The 20,012-nt window shown below is 40.1% G+C and overlaps 2 long non-coding RNA genes and 1 pseudogene across 5 annotated transcripts in view; 2 read left to right on the top strand and 1 right to left on the bottom strand.

The window, feature by feature from the left end:
- LOC112652545 (uncharacterized) overlaps window positions 1–20,012 on the top strand; it is a 62,085-nt gene that overhangs the window by 16,961 nt on the left and 25,112 nt on the right. Inside the window, exons 3-4 of one of the 3 annotated variants that reach the window (XR_007405110.1) lie at window positions 9,620–9,877; window positions 19,591–19,662. This is a non-coding gene — a long non-coding RNA (uncharacterized LOC112652545). Of the gene's footprint in view, window positions 1–9,619; window positions 9,900–19,590; window positions 19,663–20,012 lie in introns of those variants that run through there. The other 2 variants (XR_007405111.1, XR_003131545.3) reach the window with 2 other exon arrangements.
- Window positions 5,274–20,012, bottom strand: part of LOC118352096 (uncharacterized) — a 60,994-nt gene continuing 46,255 nt past the window's right edge. For both annotated transcript variants that reach the window (XR_004808639.2, XR_007405112.1), the window contains exons 5-6: window positions 7,992–8,094; window positions 5,274–5,383 (exon numbers count right to left, since the gene is read on the bottom strand). This is a non-coding gene — a long non-coding RNA (uncharacterized LOC118352096). The remainder of the gene's footprint in view (window positions 5,384–7,991; window positions 8,095–20,012) is intronic.
- LOC112652546 (protein SET-like) lies at window positions 16,212–17,001 on the top strand (annotated as a pseudogene).

The following is a 20,012-nucleotide window of genomic DNA, read 5'->3' as shown; positions in this document are numbered from 1 at the left end:
CAGATGAGAAAACCGAGGCATGGGGAAATTTAAACAATTTGCCCAGGGCTACCCAGGGTAGAATGGCAGAGCTCAGAATAGAAACTGTGAATCATTATAATTAATCACGCATCTAGCCAGCAAACAATATTTTTTCTTCCTGATTAGGTGAATTCCTTCAAGGTGGGGACCATGCTTTTAGCATGCTATTCCCAACTCATAAAATACCGAATCCTCAGTGAACATTACAGAACCGTAGGAGTCATTGCTTCCAGAATAACACATTTGGGCATAACGAATAGGTAACGTAGAAGAGGTAAGTAAATGGTCTTTTTCTTTCTGAGGAAGGAATCGTTATTATGCCTTCCTTTGGAAGCAGATAAACAAATCCTACCTTTGATTAGTTCACTTGTTTTTAAAACTAGTTTTGAGGTCTTATTTTGATATTTTGAAGAGACGACATTCTGAACAAAAAGCACGTTGGTCTAGATTTGGATTCCATCTGGTAGAGGAAGGAAGTGCCTTTAGAGCTGTGTGGTGTATCTAACCAACGTTCTTCCATCAACTTCTTACCTGTGATATAAGCTTCCTTTTTCAAGCTCAGGCATTACAGCTCTGGTGCATGAGTTCTCTCAAAAGAATACACATCTATCCAACTTATTTTGGAGAGAAGACCATCAGAAACAGACATCAGATTTCCCAAGCAAAAGCTACATGAAGCAAACCATTTCTTTTCCCCAATCTTCATGTTAATCTTCCTTATACAGCATAGGGGGGGAAAAGAAAAATCTACTACCAACTTGTGATTACACTCCCTTTGACTGAGGCAGATTTTCAGTGTTACTCTAATATTGGGCCAATAAAGTACATGAGTTAAGATAAAAGTGAAGTACGTGAGCTTAAGAGTAGATTTAGGGGAGCACCTGGCTGGCTCAGTTGGTAGAGTATGCAAGTTTTGATCTTGGGGTCGTGAGTTCAAGCCCCATGATGGATGTAGAGCTTACTTAAAAAAAATAAAGATTAAAAAAAAAAGTAAGTAAAATGTGTATATGGGTGGATTTAGGGAGTTCTAGAAACCATCCATCCATCTGTCCATTCATTTGACAATGCATATCCTCTTTTATGTATTCCAAAAATGTTTATTGTGACATGAGTGAAAGGTTACTATATACCTGAATTCTGCTTCTTATAAAAACAATATGGATAAAATGTACTATTTTTCAAGAATGGTTGAGGGATGATCATTTTTGCCAATGCATACATACGTGCACGAGGGAGTATGTCCACATGATGCCCTCTCTATCTTCATTGCCAGCAGCGTTAAACCTAGATCAGTGTGTCATCCTGTCCTTGTGACAGGAAGTATGACTGGAGTGCTGAAAGATTTTTAATTATACTCGCACTCAAATAATGATAGCCTACTTGTGGGCACACGTCTTAGAGGAGATTCATAGTCTGTGCTCTGTGCATCAGATTCCTTCATTTCCTTTGCCTTTTGCTTGAACCAGAAAAATGACTTAGAGAAATTCATGCACACTTCCCTGCCATCCCCACCCACGGTGGTGAGGCTGAGTCAGTAGGGGAAGAGTTTCAATATCTTTGGTGTCTTTGACACTCCAGGCTAAGAATGGGGGAGGGGGTGAGCGCGAGAGGAGGAGGAGGGTTGAAAACATTGGAGACTCCACCCTAGACAATCCCACACTTGACGTTTCTCATGCCTTCAAAGCTGATGAATTCCACTTTTGGAGGGTCAGGGTGAGGGGGAGGAGAAAGGGTGAAGTAGAGGAGATGGTATGTGCATGTTGGATCCTTTACAAAAATTTCCCCCAAATGGTCTTTGCATATCTTGGTCACCACTTCCCATCATTCAACTTGCCCAGATACAGACAGTCTCTGATTGCTACAAAGCATCCCACCACCAGAATCGTGCGACCCTGGTTCAAGCACATCTCTTTTGGTGGAGAAATAGGAGACTTTTTAGCAGTGGTCATTTATGAGTTCATGCCAATGAGAAAGCGCAGAGAGCTGCATCTTCCATACCTGGAGCAAAGAGGGAGTCATTGCACGGACTGATGCCTCACAAGCATCTAGTCTAGAAAAGGTCTGTGAAAACAGACTGTCTTCATTCATCCAGCAACTGGGCTAAATCTGTAGCAGCTAACCTAGCAGGGAGCACTATCTGAATGACAGTTGAACAGACAATGGAGAGAATTGTTTCCAACTTAGCTCTTTATTTGATAAAACTTTATGCATCCATTGCATAAAGAAATGATAAATGGAAGTAGTGAGAAAATAATCATACTTGAGTGGGGTTAATGAAATGATGCTATTTTGCAGCAGGGGTGGTAGGGAAGATGGGGGGAAATAATAGACTAATGGAATTTAAGGGTGTTCTAAATTCGGAAAACAAATGTTTCCCCCTTATTGATGAGCCCTCTAGGGACAATTCTTGGAACGTGGCCCACAAAAGTTCTGTCCGACAGCAGCCCCCTCTCCTTCCCAGCAGCAGCAAGGCATTGCTGGGGCAGGAGTGTGGCGCCTTCTGCCCAGGCTCTGATTCATGCCTGCAGAATAACAATCTGCTCTCGGAGCACCAGGCACAATGAAGGCCCTCTAAGCTGCCACTCAAGCGGGGCCTGCTAACACTCCCGGCCCTTGTTTCTGGCTCTTGGCATTGTTGGGGCAGGGGGTGTGGGGAGAGCTGCACACTTCGATGCTGGGAAAGGCAGGGCCCCTGGCGGGCCCAGCCGGTCATGGGATGGTCAGACAACAGCCGTGGCCAGACGAGCTAGCAGGGCTCTTACACCTCTGGGCAAACTTGCCAAACCTTCAGGAATTTGGAGATTATGGTTTCAGAGAGTCTGACCTCTGCAGCCTCATCCCCCAACTCCAAAACCAACACCCACCTGCCCCAAAAACCCCCAACTCATAAAAATTCTTTTGGCATGACAGACTGCTACAAAGTTTGATGATGGCACCAATGTCTTTCTAACACCCTTTAAATGACAGGGCTGACAAATTTCCAACAGCACTGGGGCAGCTCTCAAACTATATAATCTTGACCTGGGTTGGCTAGAAAGTGACGCTAGCGAAGATGACTGATGGGGGATTAGGATAAGCAGACAGATGACATGGTGAATTTTGGAAGTAGCAGGCTTATTGCTAATCTTTACACTGTAGGCAAAGGACGTGACATGCCAAAAACATCACACCCAGAATGTATTCATTATAGGAGGGAGCAAAACATGCGTAAACTCAGAGTGTAGTTGTGTATCGGAGGTAATCCTCAAAGCTTGTCTCCAAGCAAAGACTTGTGTTGGTTCCCAGCCAATCTGAAGGATGAAAGGGGCCATGAGACTATTTTAGGATACAAATAACTACCACTTTTTGAGCCCATGTTCCGGGGATTTTAAATATATTAGCTAATTTAGGCCTAATGGCAGCCTTGTGAGATAGAAACCATTGCTCCCAATTTATATACAACTGGGGATTGTGAGGCCTGCAACAGTTAGGAAAGTGCTGCCTGGCCCCGAAGCCAGTGCTCTTAGATTCACTGTATTAATATGCCTCTCTGGGGCTAAGAGGAGACACGAAGCTATGGCCATGAGACAAATATTTGTTTTGTTTCTGAAGAATTCCAGTTTTTCCTTCAGCCTAGCTTAGAGCTTCATCTCAGAGAAGTAATCAGCGTTGCTTTTTACAGGCAAGATGCAACAGATAATATCGAGAAAAGCAAGGGAGCATTTCCATTTCTGCTGAATGTGCCAAAACTGAACCAATAAAGTCTAGCCTTTGTGACAGTTCTTTGTCTCTTCCGAGGCTAAAAATGTCTGGACACACTGAGTCAGTTGGAGTGTCAGCACTCTCTTGACCTGGCACACAACTTAACATGAGTCACTAAAAGGATTCGAAACTCAGGGTCAGGAAAACACTGCTGTTAAGTTGGTACAGCCAAAAATATTCGGGCGTCAACCTTGTGCTCCTGGATGTACCTTATTCATTCATCTGCTTGTTTATTCATTCAATAAGTGTCTCTTCTACTCGCATAAATATAAAACACAGGGCAAAAAAGTTTAATAAATACAAAGCAAGTTTCACATCCCTGTCTTCCAGATTTTCTGTTTAAGGACCACCCCTCACACCAATTTTCTGGTAGATCCTTCTAGAGGTGTCCAAGGCATAAATGTACCTTTCACTTGCCTCTCATACCTGTTATTGAATCCTTGCTATAGCCTGGATATTGGTTCATATAAAGTGATGGCCAAGACCTGGTCCTAGCCCCTATGGTTGTGTAGGTACCTAAACCAATGGCCACCATACGATTGAGGAGTGCTGAGGTTTATGGGGATGGTAGTTGCCTGCGTAGATTAGGACTGAAATGCCAACGTGTCTGATCAGCTGTCACAGTTAATTGTTGTTACCAGTGTTTGCGAATTAGTTTAAGAGATTTTATTTATTTATTCATGAGACACACACAGAGAGAGAAGCAGAGACACAGGCAGAGGGAGAAGCAGGCTCCCTACAGGGAGCCTGATGTGGGACTTGATCCCAGGACCCCAGGATCACGACCTGAGCCAAAGGCAGACTCTCAAACACTGAGCCATCCAGGTGCCCCTGCAAATTTTATTTTATTTTAAAATTTATTTTATTTTAAATTTTATTTTATTTTTTAAAAATTAGAGTTAATTCCTGTGATATGGCTTATTCCTGTGATATGGCTTATTCCTGTGATATGGCTTATTTCTGTGCTATCAAATTAATACACTAATTTGCTTTTGAGAGTGAGAGGGAAAGACACAGAGATCAAACTGGTTCACTGAGAATTGTATATGACCCTGTGTATGGAAATGTCCAGGGTATGTCCTCTTGCAAAGGTGATCTGATGCACATGCTGGGAGGTTGAAAAATTCAGCCATCCCGTGGTCAAGGGGGGGCCATAATATCCTCATCTTCTGGGAGACCCCCTAGAAAGCTTTCCCCAAATATTATATGCCTCTCATTCAGTTGGGCTCTCCGTCTCCTAGTTGCCTGGTTTCAAAATATTCATTCTTGTAATAGCAGGGAAGTCAGGAAGTGGCGAAGCCGCCCATCTGGATTGAATACAGTTTGGGACAGTAGTTTGTGCACAGTGAGACAGATAACATTTTGCAGATTTAAGAGACAGCTGAATCTGATGCATGTGGATGCAAGCTACTGGTGGAAGGCTCTGAGCAAACCCTTTCAGTGCAGCCTGGATTTATGGGAACTACTCAGGCGCTGGTAGGCTTTGAGGGAGGACATACAGTGGTTATTTTGTTCACAAAGAGTTTACTTCAGTTGACCTGGATTCTTACCCCATATTGAGTTTGACTTCCAGTATGAATGTAAACCAGCTCCAGACTCAGACACAACCTCTGCTCAACGTCTGATGGGGAGTTAAAGAGAGAAAATAAAAAAATGGTATAAATAAGTTTCACATGATTTCCAATCCAAGCTAGGAGTTGGCTCTTTTTCACTCAATCAACCAGGGGCAGAGAAAATTTTGCGAAATCAGGGGCCCTTTCAGAAAGCCTGGTCTATATCCTGTTTTCAAAAGAAAACCCAGAACCTGTCAGATGTGCCCTATTTCTGTTTCTGTGGCAGCTCGCCTCGTAGCTGTTCTAGGATAGAACGTGGCTTGAGTACATTCGTTCTCTTGTTTTTCCAAAGGTGCTCCTCTGAGGGGCAAGACATTTTGCTGGTTATTTGAACACGGGAGGCAGAAATGCATCTTTGAATGAATCACAGCTGAACTGTTGAGGATAGGACCATAAAATACAGTCCTTTGCAAAGGATTTCTTTCCCTGGGAGCTCAGGTGGGAGCCAGCTTGACAGCAGGGTCTCTGTGCTCACTTAGGTTCTCATTTCATGTCAGGAAAATAGAAATATAATAATTTTTGCCTCTCATTAAAAAACAAAACAAGACCATCATTCAAATTTGTATAGTTAAAGCACAAATCTTAAAGTCTCTTTTACAAGTGTACTGCAAATGCTAGGATACAGGGCATGGAGTTGGAGAGGGTTTTTCTCCCCCTGCCCCCCTCCCTCCTTCCATTCCTTCCTTCCTTCCTTCAACATGAAGCAAATCTGAGTGAAATCTTGCCTTCTTGCTCGGTTGGGTTTTTTTTCCCCTAGCTGAGCTAAAGCACAAAAAGAATGTATTTTCCAAGTACCTTATGGGAGCCTGACAATTTACTTCTTCCTCTTGCTTTGAAAATGACCCCCAAAGAGATAAAATTGTTTGCATTAATTCTTACAGAAAAGCAGCCAAGGTTTTATTAAAAACATTGCCCTTCGTATTCTTGCATATTTTCTTTCTCTCTCTAATATGGGAAGATATCAAATGTGAAAGAAACACAAACATAAGACACTGCTCCTTTCATCTTTGCTCAGTTTCCAATATCTTCCAACATATTACCTTATTCTTCTTATTAAACTTTAAAAAGGACCAAGTGGAATGCTGCATTTGAATTTTGAAGGGTGAGGACCTGGGATAGGCTCTCTGCATTGTGTCCATTCATTAGATTCTCCTAAGATCTTCCCACCCTGTATTGGGACTGGCAAAGCATGATTATACCTTGGGAAACACATTCAGACTAACTGAGTTCCCATGAAACTCAATTCTGGAAGTTCATTTTCTTTGATGTGACTGGGTTCTTTAATTTTTAAGGAAAAAAGATGAAAAGTATCATTGCTGCCTGGTGGAGCAAATAAACTTTAAAACAAGTTCAGGATTTCCCTTAAACATATCTGATGTATAATTGAGTACTGCTTAGAACAGCAATACTCTGAAATACATATAAGAAATAATTCAATGATGAACTATGGTAATGGAAAATAATATAATGAAAAATATGTGATGGCCTCAATTTTCTTTTTTTTTTTTTTTAAATTCCCAGCCTAATTTTGTTCACTAAAACCTGGCCCTGTCAAAGCTACCTCTAAAAGCCATAGTTATGAAGTAGACTCTGTAACAAAATGGGTGTAAAATCTTGTGATCACAGGGGCACCTGGGTGCCTCAGTAGGTTAAGCATCTGCCTTCGGCTCAGGTTGTGATCCCAGCGGTCCTGGGATCGAGCCCTGCATCGGGCTCCCTGTTCTGCAGGAGAGTCTGCTTCTCCTTTTCTCTCAGCCTTTCCTCTCCACTCATGCATTCTCTTTCTCTCAAGCAAATAAAATCTTAAAAAATAAGATCTTGTGGTAATAGATCAAGCAGAAAAAAAAATCAAAATTTTATGTTTTTTAAAGAAGACTAAAAAAAAATAAATAAATAAGACTAAAAGGAAACACACCAAAGACTATCCTGGAATTATTTCTTGTATTCTTCTTTCTTTTCCTTTTTTTTATTTTTTGTATTTTTTGTAATTTGGGACAATTACTTTTCCAACAACAACAAAAAGACCAGCGTAGCCCTTATCTTTTTTGTAGATCTGATTTATCCTGGACCACCCTGTACTTGGAGATGTAGTCCCCTGGGATTTTTTTTTTTTAAAGTACTTTAAACTTTGAATAGCTTATCAAAAGCTGTAATGGCAGCTGATAGAATCTCAGCCCTAAAAGAAAAAAAATATTGGAGGGGTACAGTATGTACGTGCTGGGATAAACAGTTTGAAACCAAGTGGATAATGAGGTTACTGATTCAGTGATGAGCACACCTGAGTTTTGATAAGCATGACCCAACCGCATGTGGTGAAATCCTCGATCCACAGAGAGTGTCTCATCTTTATGGAACTCACCAGAAGGAGCCTTTAGTCCCTATCAAGCAGGGTGCAATAAATCAGGAGAAAGCTGCAGATCCTGTCAGACCTGCCTGCATTCCTCTCCCCTCAGTGATTCCTTAGTTCCAGAGGATTCATCCTTTGGGAATATTCCAACACCCTTTTGGAAGCTATGCCAAAATCCAGGGATTTGACAGCTTGATAAAACCTTATTTTATCCTGAGCTAGAGAACAACCTGACTCTGGGAAGGCCTAAATTATCAAAGGCAGTATACCGTGTAGCAGCTGTAAGTTAACCGGCAGATCTGGTGGGGATGAGAGTGCCTTTGAACTTGCTGGGAAGTTTAACAGCAACAGTGCAGGTTCCTGGGAGAAAATCTGTTATAAAAGAAGACAAAGAACTAGTAAGTAGCTTTCCAGCTGGACAGAAAGGCAGGAGATAGAATCCATCCTCTCCAGAATCCGTGTTCCACTCTTACACCCGGGGAGAGAGTAAATGCAGAGAAATCTATGGGATGGTGTTGAAAACAGATGCCACAAACAAGAACTGGGGCAGATTCATTTTCCTTTAGTATTAAGGGCTAGAATTTAAAATATCAGAAGAGGGGATTAATTGGATGTGGTAAAATGACAAGTCAGGAGCCGTTGGTGATCTACTGATGCCAAGGCTGAGTTCAGCTCTCTTCCTGGGGACTCTCTTTGAAGTCAGGGGAAGTTGGGCACTTACAGGACAAAGGAAAAACTGGGAAATAGGATGAGAATGGCCTTTGTAGTTGTTTCATTTCCCTCACACATTTATTGCTTTTTCCCTTCCTTCTTCATGCAGCAAATATTTCATGACCTCTCTGTACCTAGCATTCTACTGGGCATTTGGGATTTGAAATGAATGCAAGAGAATTCCTGGTCTTGAAGAGTCCACGGGTAATGGCAAATACTGACCAACTCCCATCCCCTTTCTGATGAGGAGTAGCTCTGAGGAAGTGATGCACTGCCCCATGTTTCTATAGTTCTATGTCTCAAATTTCAAGACATTTCTCATTTCATGTAATTTTAATCTTATTATCAAAGGCAATTCATTAAATGTATTAAAGTGAGTTTAATTTTGATGATATTTACAAGGTTTTTTCATCTAAATAAATTAGTTCATTTGAAAAGAAAATCCCAAGTCAGACAGACCTTCCATTCTGCTTGTTGTTTTTTTTAACAATATAGCTTCCGCATTGGTTTCATGAGCTGCCTTTTGCATATGTCGGAATCTGTGGAGAGTATTACAGAATTGAGGGGGGAGGTGTATTTTTTTTAATCAGTTAGACATCTAGCCAGTCTGAAAACAGTCACTAAAGAGTGTTTGTTTTGTTTTGCCTATAGAAATATTGACAACCATGCAATCAAAATGCTAAGATTTGTAAACAAACCCTGCCCCCTCCCCAAACTCTACTTTGTCCTGCTTGATCTTCTCTGAAGAGAGTGGGGAAAAAATTTCTGTAATGTTCCAAGAAGTGAAGCCAATTGACATTTTAAAAAGTCACTTATACTCATGACCAGTAACATAGTAAGTTTTCAGAGAAGCTGTTCCTGATCATCACAATACAAAATAGGGTTCAAATACCTATTTCCTTCAAAGGCTTAGGTTATTTTGACTAACAATCTCAATATACCTCAATGTATGGCAAAATTTTAGTTTCCCAACGATGCCATGGGGATAGGTCATTGAGGGCCCCTCATGATCCCTGCCTCGTGCCCTGGGTAGCTGCCTCCTACAGTCCACCACATCAGGATTGGCCCGTGTGACCAAAGAATATGACAAAAGTGATGGTATGTCCTTTCCTGGGCTAAATCATAGAAGACAGTCTGGCTTCTGCCTCTCAATCTCTCTCTTTGTGTCTTTGATCATTCCCTCCAGGAGACACCAGCTGTTGTGTTGTGAGGACAGTCAGGCAGCCCTGTGAATCATCGTGTGGTAAGGTAGTGAGGCTCCCTGCCAACAGCCATATGAACGAGCCATCTTGAGGCAGATCCTCCAGTGCCACAGAAGCCTTCAGATGACTGCAGCCTCTGCCAGACAGCTTGACTGCAACCTCGACAGACACTCTGAGCCAGAACCAGTCAGCTAAGTCATGACCAGATTCCTAAGCCACGGGAACTGTGTGAGATAATAAAGGTTTGTTGGGTTAGGCTGCTAAGTTTTGGAGTAATTTGTTATACAGCAGTAGATAATGAATACAAGGGTCCTTCCAAACCTGAGATTCATTGATTTTCTGATTCTCATATCACACTCATAATGTCTACCATGTGAAATACTCTTACTGGGAGTCTTGGGAAGCTTTAAGTCTCCTTGGTTGCCTGCATAGCTCATGCATTAATTTATACATATATCATATATGCATATATACATGTAGTTAATGCATTTTTTCTAAACACTACTTATTTATCTATTTTTTTTAAGATTTTATTTATTCATGAGAGACACAGAGAGAGAGGCAGAGACACAGGCAGAGGGGGAAGCAGGCTCCATGCAGGGAGCCCGATGTGGGACTCCATCCTGGGACTCCAGGATCATGCTCTGGGCCAAAGGCAGGCACCAAACCGCTGAGCCACCCAGGCGCCCCTATTTATCTATTTTTAGAGAGAGGAAGGGAGAGCATGCACCTGTGAGCAGTGGGAGTGGGAGGAGGCGTGGGAGGAAGGGTAGAAGGACAAGGAGAGAGAGAATCTTAAACAGGCTCCATCCATGCCCAGTGTGGAGCTGGATGGGGGGCTCTATCCCACGACCCCGAGATCATGACCAGAGCTGAAATCAAGAGTCGGATGCTTAACCAACTGAGCCACCCAGGCACCCCTCTGAATGCTTTTTAAAGTTTATTTTTCATTTTAAAGACAATACATGCTTGTTAAAGAAAATGTAGTGGGTAAGTTAAAATAAATTACCCACGGTTTTAACACCCAAAGAGAACTATTGTTAAGATTTGCATGTTCTTCTCTTGATTTTTTGTTTTGTTTTCTTTAAAAAGAAGTTGTGGCCATACACTATATGCCATGCTTGCAACAAGCCAAATTCATTTTCTTTAATAACAAAACCCAATAATGTGCCTTGCTCATTCTTGTCATTCAGCTCCCTGCTCCGAGTGACAGGTTCCCAGGGAAATCAGATGCGACCGTTCCCTGAGTGTGCAGAAGACCCGTGAGAGTGTCATGGGTTTGGAGCCAGAGCCTGGCAGGGAGTGATCAGTGCCTGGGGGTGCCAGACACATGGAAGATGATTTATACCAACGACCAGTCATCTCTGCACACATTCTTTTTATTTTCAGTACTAACATGTGTGTGAAGGGCCCCTCCCTGCCCAACAACTCATATTTATATCCACAAACTTCTTAAGAAAATCTACACTCCTTTATTCTCTGTTCCTCTTCAAATAGGGCTGTGTAGAGATGTGAATTTACTAAGATGCTGATGAAGCATAAACAGCAGGGCCCTTTCCAAGACCCTGGGAGGGGTGCTAGCAATGTGTTCATATGGTCATGTATTTATACAAAATTTGCAAAAGTAAGCAACTTTAATTACAATTGCTTAAGATTGCCATCTCTTCCCACTCTGCTCCTGCCCTGCAACATGCTCATACCTTCCTTTATGCAGGTTGGCATCACATGGTCATGACCATTTTATTCTTATAAATTTTGTATCTTTATTTTTTTGGCCAGGACCCCAAAATTGTATGATTCAGGACCTAAGATGTTGGATATATGTCTTGGCCTCTGAACTGCAAAAAATGTACATGTAAACTTTTTCAATTGCTTTGTACTGTAAACAGAATTTTTTTATTATTTGTTAATCTTAAGTGTGAAGTCATTGGGAATTTTGGAGCTGCGGGAGTCACAGAGTTAGAAGGCTCAATCTATTCTATGTGGTTGTATGTAATTCCTGAGACTGTTTCATCAGAATCCATAGATCCTCAAGAGATGCTCCTCTTTGCTGACTCCATTCTTCTATTCTATTTCTTCGTTGACTCTGATTCCTTGACCAAATGGATATTTTTTGGAAACAATGGCTGCCTCATCAGTTTTTCACTCTGACCCTTTTCAATTAAGAAGAAAAAAAAAAAAAAAGAGTGCCTAGGTAGCTCAGGCAGTTAAGCGTCTAACTTCGGCTCAGGTCAGATCCCAAGGTCCTGGGATCCAGCTCCAAATTGGGCTCCCTGCTAAGCAGGGAGCCTGCTTCTCCCTCTCCCTCTGCCCTCTTCCCTGCTCATGCTCTCTCTCATAAATAAATAAATAAATAAATAAATAAATAAATAAATAAAATCTTAAAAAAGAAAAACAAATAAATTTATCCGACTCCATGCAATACCTTTGAACAAAAAAAAAGGAATGCAAAATGAATAGTACCAACCAGGTGGCTGATGGACTTTATAAAAGACTGTGCAAAGAAAAACCCAACAGAGAAAAAAAGTGACAAACCAAAAAACCAGACTCTTAAATACAGAGAACAAACTGGTGGTTGTCAGAGGGCTGGGGATGGGGGATGTGAGGGGAATAGGTGAAGGGAAGTCAGAGAGCACGTACCATGATGATGCACTGAGTAATGTAGAGAATTGTTGAAAAAGTAAAAGAAAACAGGAAAAAAAAGAGACTGGGTCACCCTGAATGTTTATTCATGTTACCTGCTGATTATAAGATTATTTGTCCTTTAATAAACTTTTGAACAATGTAAACATCAAATCAATGCCTACCATGGCAGCCATGGAGATGCATACAGATGTGCCTTTAAGAGAAGCTGCTGCGGGTGCCTGAGGAATGGCAAGCCCAGCTGCCACATCTTTGGAGCCTATGGCACTCACCTGAGCCCACCCTTCTAGGCTGCTACCAGCCATTGACCGGACACTGCTGAGGTGCCAGGGTACCCACGCTGGCCCACCCTGCCTAATGAAGGATCTCCCTCTGGGACAACCTCTGCACACACCCTCCCCACCAGCCCGGCTTTGCTTTCTCAGAACTGGGTGGGGTTCTGGGGCCCTTCCTACCCAAGGTTTCCTTCCCCCTCTCCCTTCACAGGCAGCAGGCCGGATCACAGCCTGACCCTCTCCCTGTCTATTCCCTTTTAGCAGTTACCATATCTCTAGGAGAATATATTTGTGACATATTGTTTACTATTTATATATTTTGTTATGTATTGTTTGTTATATATTTCACATACCTGTTATGTGTTAGGTATATTATATGTGTAAATATATCTTTATAATTCCCGCAACCATTGACAGTACCCCTTGACTCTTCACCTTGTGAGGTGAACCCATGAACGCCCTTATCTTTTCTTTCATCTCATTTCCTTCTAAGCACAATCAAATGCTTCCTTTCAATTTATGGTATCAAGAAAGAAAACATGAATCTTGTTTTGCCACCAGACCTGAGTCTTCCTTTTGTCTGGCCTGTGGGTTGATTCCAAAAGCTGCAAATTGGTCAACAGCATTTACAACATTTTTTCTACGTAAAGATTGTTCACAGGTCAGCCGCATAGTACACTACAATTACACATCTTTTATACATCGTCTTGTGTGTTTCTTGGAATTTCTATTTGTCTCTTTTTCCTCACTCATTTCCTGCATTGCTGCATTTTTTTACAACTTCATTTTCCAACTTCTTCAAGATAGTATCAAATCTCGGAATTCTTTCTGGTCATATACATTTCCTTTCTAGACACCTACTTTCTGGAGCTCTTGCTCCACCAGCTCCAAACTGGACCTCTGTGCTCTACATTTGGTGAAAAGTTGCTACCCTAGGTCTTACTTCCATTTTCTCCTGATTGGCTTGTTTCTTGAATTCCATTTTTTTAAGTATTTTTTTCTCTTATTTTGCTTGAATACATTCTCTCTCTCTCTCTCTCTCTCTTTTAAAGATTTTATTTAATCACTCATGAGAGACACAGAGAAAGGCAGAGACAGAAGGAGAAACAATCTCTTCACGGGGAACCAGATGTGGGACTCGATCCCGGAACTTTAGGACCACACCCTGAGCCACCCAGGCATCCCTGCTTGAATACATTCTCGAATCATTTCTATAGAAAGGGGATATGGTAGGTAAACTTACTGAGTCCTCCCATGACTTAGAATGTCTTTATTCTACTCTCAAATTTAATTAATAATTTGATTTAATATTGAATTTTTCACTTAAAATCATTTTCTCTCAGAACTTTGAAGGCACATCTCCACTGTATTATAGCATTTGGTGTTGCTAAAGAGAAGTTTGATGCCAATTTGATTTTTTTAAAAAGAAGACAATTTGGTTTTTTTCCTCTGAAAATTTTTGGATTTTAAAAAATCTTTGTTATTCTTTTAAGTATTTCACTAAATGTGTAGATAGCTTTGGTTAGTATAGACATTTTAACAATACTTGTTCTTCCAATTCTTGAGCATGGAATTTCTTGGTGGGGATGCAAACTGGTGCAGTCACTCTAGAAAGCAGCATGGAGGTTCCTCAAAAAGTTAAAAATAGAGCTACCCTACAATCCAGCAATTGCACTACTAAATATCACCCAAAAGATACAAAAATACTCATTCAAAGGGATACATGAACCTCAGTGTATATTATGGCAGCATTATCTACAATAGCTAAAATATGGAAACAGCCCAAGTGTCCATCTATTGATGGATAATGAAGAGGTGGTATACACACACACACACACACACACACACACACACACACACTGAAATATTACTCAGCCATAAAAAGAATGAAATCTTGCCATTTGCAACAATGTGGGTAAAGCTAGACCATATTATGCTAAGCAAAATAAGTCAGAGAAAGACAAATACTATACAATTTCACTCATGTGGAATTTAAGAAATAAAACCAATGGGTAGAGGAGGAAAAAAGAGGGGGTGAGAGAGGGGGCAAACCAAGAAATAGACTCTTAACTATAGAGAACAAATTGATGGTTACTAGAGGGGAGTTGGATGAGGGGATGGGTGAAATAGGTGATGAGGATTAGAGTGCACTTGTGATGAGCACTAGGCATTGTATAGAAGTGTTGAGTCACTAGATTTTACATCTGAAGCTAATATTACATTATATGTTAACTAACTGGAATTTAAATAAAAGTCTTAAAAAATATTTGACATTCTAAAATTTCACCATTCTGTGACTGTGGTTCATTTTTAATTCATTGTGTCCGGCATTACAGCATTTGTTTCTTCTCTCTCTCTCTTCAGTCTAGAGACTCATGTCTTTCAGCCAAAAAATTCTCTTTATTTTTTGTTTATATTTTCCTATCATTTTGTCTGTTCCCTCTGGAGATTCTAGTCATTGAACATTAGCCTCTTGGATTTACAGCTTACAATTTAGCCTTTCCTTTATATTTTCAATCTACCTGAATTTTTTTTCTTAGCAAATTCTTTGACTTTATCCTTCCATCTGTTTATCAGATTTCTGCTTAAATTATCATATTTTTAAGTTCTAAGAACTTTTTAAATTTTTGAACCATGCCTTTTTATAAATCATATTTAGCTCTTAAATTATAACCTTAATTATTTTTAAAATTCTCTCTGAGGATACTACTTATAGTTAAGATATAATTTTCTAGTAAATGTTCTTAAAATGTGCAAGTTTGTGTATATTTTACATGGTCATTGAGTCTGGACATGGCCATGGACTTACAGTTTTACTTGAAAATGTCATTTGTAAAATCTACCAAAAGATGTTATTTTTTCTCCTGGTAGATGTAAATTTCTTCAGCATGAGCTGAGTTTTCAAAATATGGAGTCCACATGTTCAGTGTATGTACTTTCTCACTGTACTAGACCAGCTGCTGCACTGAGTTAGCCATAGTAAAAGTTACTTTTCTCCTTTCAAAAATTTGGGAGGTCCTTTCCTTTTTACTGTATATTTATATTTGGCCTGTCAGTTGATAATCTGAGGCCAAGTGGTCAATACTGGAATAATGTTTGACTGGAGACAAATGGGGAGACTTAGCAACCAGGAAAGAAACTCTTGCAAGAGTTTGGAAACTGATTGATATGGTCCCTTAGAGTGTTCCTGGACATGAAGGGTAATGGAGGAGGTCATTAACCTGGTAGTTGGACCTCTCAGCATCTGCCTTTCTTTTAGATAGAATAGTTGGGTGATCTGACTACATGGTAATTCAGAGATTTAAAAAACATATGTAAGTTGATAAACTATGCATCAAAATGTTAGCCATGCTTAATTCTGGGTTTCAGCTTCTGGGGTATTATCTTTCCTTGTTAAAAAGATATATATATGGGGTGCCTTTTTGGCTCAGTCACAATAGCATGCAACTCTTGATCTCAGGGTCATGAATTCAAGCCCCATGGTAGGTGTAGAGGTGACTTAAATAAATAAAACTTAAAAAAATAAAAAATACATGTCTGTAGTAATCAAAGCCTCTTCCAGACATGTGTCTGCCCTTGTTTCATTGACTTCCCACTGAAATGCCACTCTTTTCTCCTGCTCAAAAGAAGAAACTGAGACTGCCTCCTGACCCCAAGCTGGAGGCAATGACCTCTCAGCACTTTCCAAAGGGAGAAAGCAAGAAGCAATTAAGCAATTAAATATAAAGATAAAGTACAAAATGAAATAGATCGGCTTAACAAGCCAGTGAAGAGATTTTGAACGTAGAACAGAAATATAATACATGCCACCAACCATTTTTTCAGAAGACGTCAGAATTGATTGCCAAAATCCCAAATTTGGGGTAAGAGCATTTGTCAACTATCCACAAGTGTCTGCTGCTTGTGGTGGAGGATGAAGACATGCTGCATTATTTGACAAGAGTTGCAGTGATAGAATTTGAAGATATTGAATCAGGTTACAGACCAGGTTTTTATTTTGATGAAAATCTTTACTTTAAAATAAAGATCTGTCCAAAGAATTTCCTCTCATTGAGAGTGGTGATCCATCTCCAAAGTCCACTGAAATCTAATGGAATTCTGAAAAAGACTTGATGAAATGTTCAAATCAAACACAGGATAAAGCCAGCAGGAAGATACAGCTTGAGGAACCAAAGAGCTTCTTCCCCTGGTTTACTGACCACTCTGATGCAGGTGCAGGTGAGTTAGGAGAGGTCATCAAAGATGATATTTGGCCAAGTCCATTATAATACTACTTAGGTCCCAATATGGATGATGAAGGGGAAGGAGAAGAAGAAGATGATGATGAAGAAGAAGATGATGATGATGAAGAAGATGATGATGATGAAGAAGGATTGGAAGATATTGATTAAGGAGATGAAGATGATGAGGAGAGGGAGGAAGGAGAGGATGAAAGAGAAGCTGACTAATGGAACACTGATGGGTTCTGACCTTTCTTTTTTTAATTTTCTCTGGGAGCAAGTTGCAGTCTTTTATTCCCCCTTGTGTTCATTTGCCATTTTTTTGAAGGTTCTTTTCTTTTCCTTTATACTATGGTTCTCAACATATTTGGGGAGGAGGAATTACCCTGAGCAAAATAAAGTGGAAAAGAATTTCTGCCCATTTCTGTTCCAATTAGCAATAATCACTGCCTCGGATAAACCTCCTTGGCTATGATACTGCCACTGTGCAAAGCTCCATTTCTGTTCCAAATTCATCTTTATCCCTTCCTGTGTCAACAAAAATTTTATGGGATCAACACCACTGTGTTCTGTGAGAAAAAAAAAAAATCTGCTCCCTTAGCTCTGCTGGAAGCTGGAGGGTGCTAGGCCCCTGTGTAGTAGTGCACAGACTTGTAGCCTTTTCCCTCCTCTCTCTGTATATTGGGCTCAGAGATTACGCTGTGTCTCTATGTGAATATGGATGGTTAGCATTTACCATTGACCAATATGTATCTGGCTACTTTCTCTTGTTAAAAAAAAAAAAAAAAAAACCTAAAGAAATGGAGTTACAGAAGTTCAGCAAAGTTCAGAAGTTAGGTTTGAGATGTTTGTGTGGGTTAACCGGGCATTTTGACAACACGGTTTCTCCTTTGGCACATTTAATTGTGATGTTTAGTGGAGATCCTTGCAATTTAAGATGACACTTTTAAAATAAAATTCTCTCCTAATGATGACTTTAGTCCTGACAAGGGCTGGAAGAATCAGGAAAACCTATAGAAATTTATTTGAAATTGACATTCTCTACTGTAATTTTGTTCTGTTTATTTTTAAATTTTCTTTTTTATTTCACTGGAAAAGAAATATGCTCAGTTTTATTTTTTTTCTTCTTTTTTTAAGATTTTATGTATTATGAGAGACAGAGAGAAAGCGAGAGAGGCAGAGAGACAGGCAGAGAGAGAAGCAGGCTCCATGCAGGGAGCCCAATGTAGGACTCGATCACAGGACCCCAGGATCACACTCTGGGCAAAAGGCAGGTGCTCAACTGCTGAGCCACCCAGGCGTCCTTGATGCTCAGGTTTAAACATTGAAAGTGTACAGGTTGGGGCACCTGGGTGGCTCAGTGGTTGAGAGTCTGCCTTTGGCTAAGGTTGTGATTCTGGGTTCCTGGAATCGATTCCCACATTGGGTTCCCCGTAGGGAGCCTGCTTCTCCCTCTGCCTATGTCTCTGCCTCTCTCTGTGTCTCTCATGAATAACTAAATGAAATCTTAAAAAAAAAAAGTTTACAAGTGGTTTTGTTAAAACTAAATATGTATACACACAAAAATTTTAAAAATTTAAAAATACATCTGTATTTCTAAATTTTTTTACAATGACCATGATTACTTTCATAGTAAGAAAATAATTTATTTTTAAAGTATATATAAAGCTTTCTTCTGAATCTTCATTTACCCTATGAAAATTAGCAGGAAAAAAACCCAAACAAAACAAAATAAGATAAAAAACCAATTTTAACCACAAGGCTGATGGCTATACCTAAAACAGAAAGATGAAATCCTGCAATCTTCAGGCTCAACATACCTGAACCAAACAGGTGATGAAGAAGAGAGGGGCAGGGAGAAGGGAAGAGAATGTTGGGAGGATGTAGGGAAGCAGATGGGAGCAGAGAAAAGAGGCCTCAGCTATACCCTCTTGCCCTTCTCAAAGCTCACAAATGATGGAAGCATGACTTTGGAGAAAAGTCTGGATTTGCAGATTGAATATAATTGAAATAGTATATCTGAACTTCGAGGGTTACGGTGGTACATACTTATGAGGTAGGTTTCCTGACCTGGTATAATAATTCAGAAATAAGCCACACATGTGGTTGGATGGTATGCGCATCACTGACCGCCCATTTAAACAGGCGATATTCAGATCACCCATACCACCCAAGCAGCCTCTGCTTTGAAGAGGGCTTTTGACAGGACACCGACATCTCCCTACTGAAGATCTATTCATTTGTAAAATCAACAAATGCAACGGGACCTGCGCTGAAATTTTTACTCAGAGGCCAGAATTTAAAATGCCGTCAGGACTGAAAGGAATGTATAAACCGTATCACCACAGAACTGCACTCATGAATGATTTAGGAGACAAACTAAAAATAAAATGTTGATAGATTCTCAAAAGAATGAGAACAAAACATTGAGAACTGGCTTTTTCTTTCCCCTTTTGTTAAAAAGAATGGTAAATATTATCTCACCAGAGAGACTTTTTTTGTTGTTGTAGGGATCCTTATAAATCAGGGATTTGCATCCCTGGGCATTATTAGGAAATACTTATGTTTATAAATTTTGTGACTTGAATGGTTTATTGGACTATATTTCAGTGGTTGAGTCACACAACCATCAACTTGCCTCTAGACTGAGTTAAAAATCCTAACTCTAGGATATCTAAGAAGACTTTGAAACCAATCCCTTGTTTAAAAGAAGTCAAATTCCAGAATTGCAGAAGTCAAGCTATAATCTTTTATGGTACTTTTAATTTGGTGGTTGTTGCTAAAAATGTATTAACAATACCTAATAATAAATTGCAGGATGAATTCTAATGGTGGCGCACCTCTCAATGTATGGCATACCCCTCAAACTGAGTCATTTTCAAGCTTATGGTGAGTGCAATAACTTGCTATTTTTTTTGCCATACCTTCTATTGTATTATTAATGTCAGAAACTCACACTTGCTTCATTTTGCTATATCCTGAGAACGAGGACTGAAACCATCACCACTTCTCTTCAACCACTGCCCCAAAACAACGATACTGAACAGTGTAATTTCCTGTGACTTATTTTTAAGGGTCACCTTGGTATAAGACTTTAAGAAGTATAACAATATCATCTAGTGTTTTTAAAAACTTGCAGTATAACAGGCACTGTTCTTAAATGTTTTACATGTACTAATTCATTTTATCCTCATAAAAATCTGAGTAGGCAATATAGTTATGGGTTGAATTGTGTTCTC

This window comes from Canis lupus, chromosome 23 (genome assembly GCF_003254725.2).
Source record: "Canis lupus dingo isolate Sandy chromosome 23, ASM325472v2, whole genome shotgun sequence".
Lineage (NCBI taxonomy): Eukaryota > Metazoa > Chordata > Mammalia > Carnivora > Canidae > Canis > Canis lupus.
The sequence above is the reverse complement of the archived record's forward strand: the minus strand, read 5'-3'. Positions and strand labels throughout refer to the sequence as shown.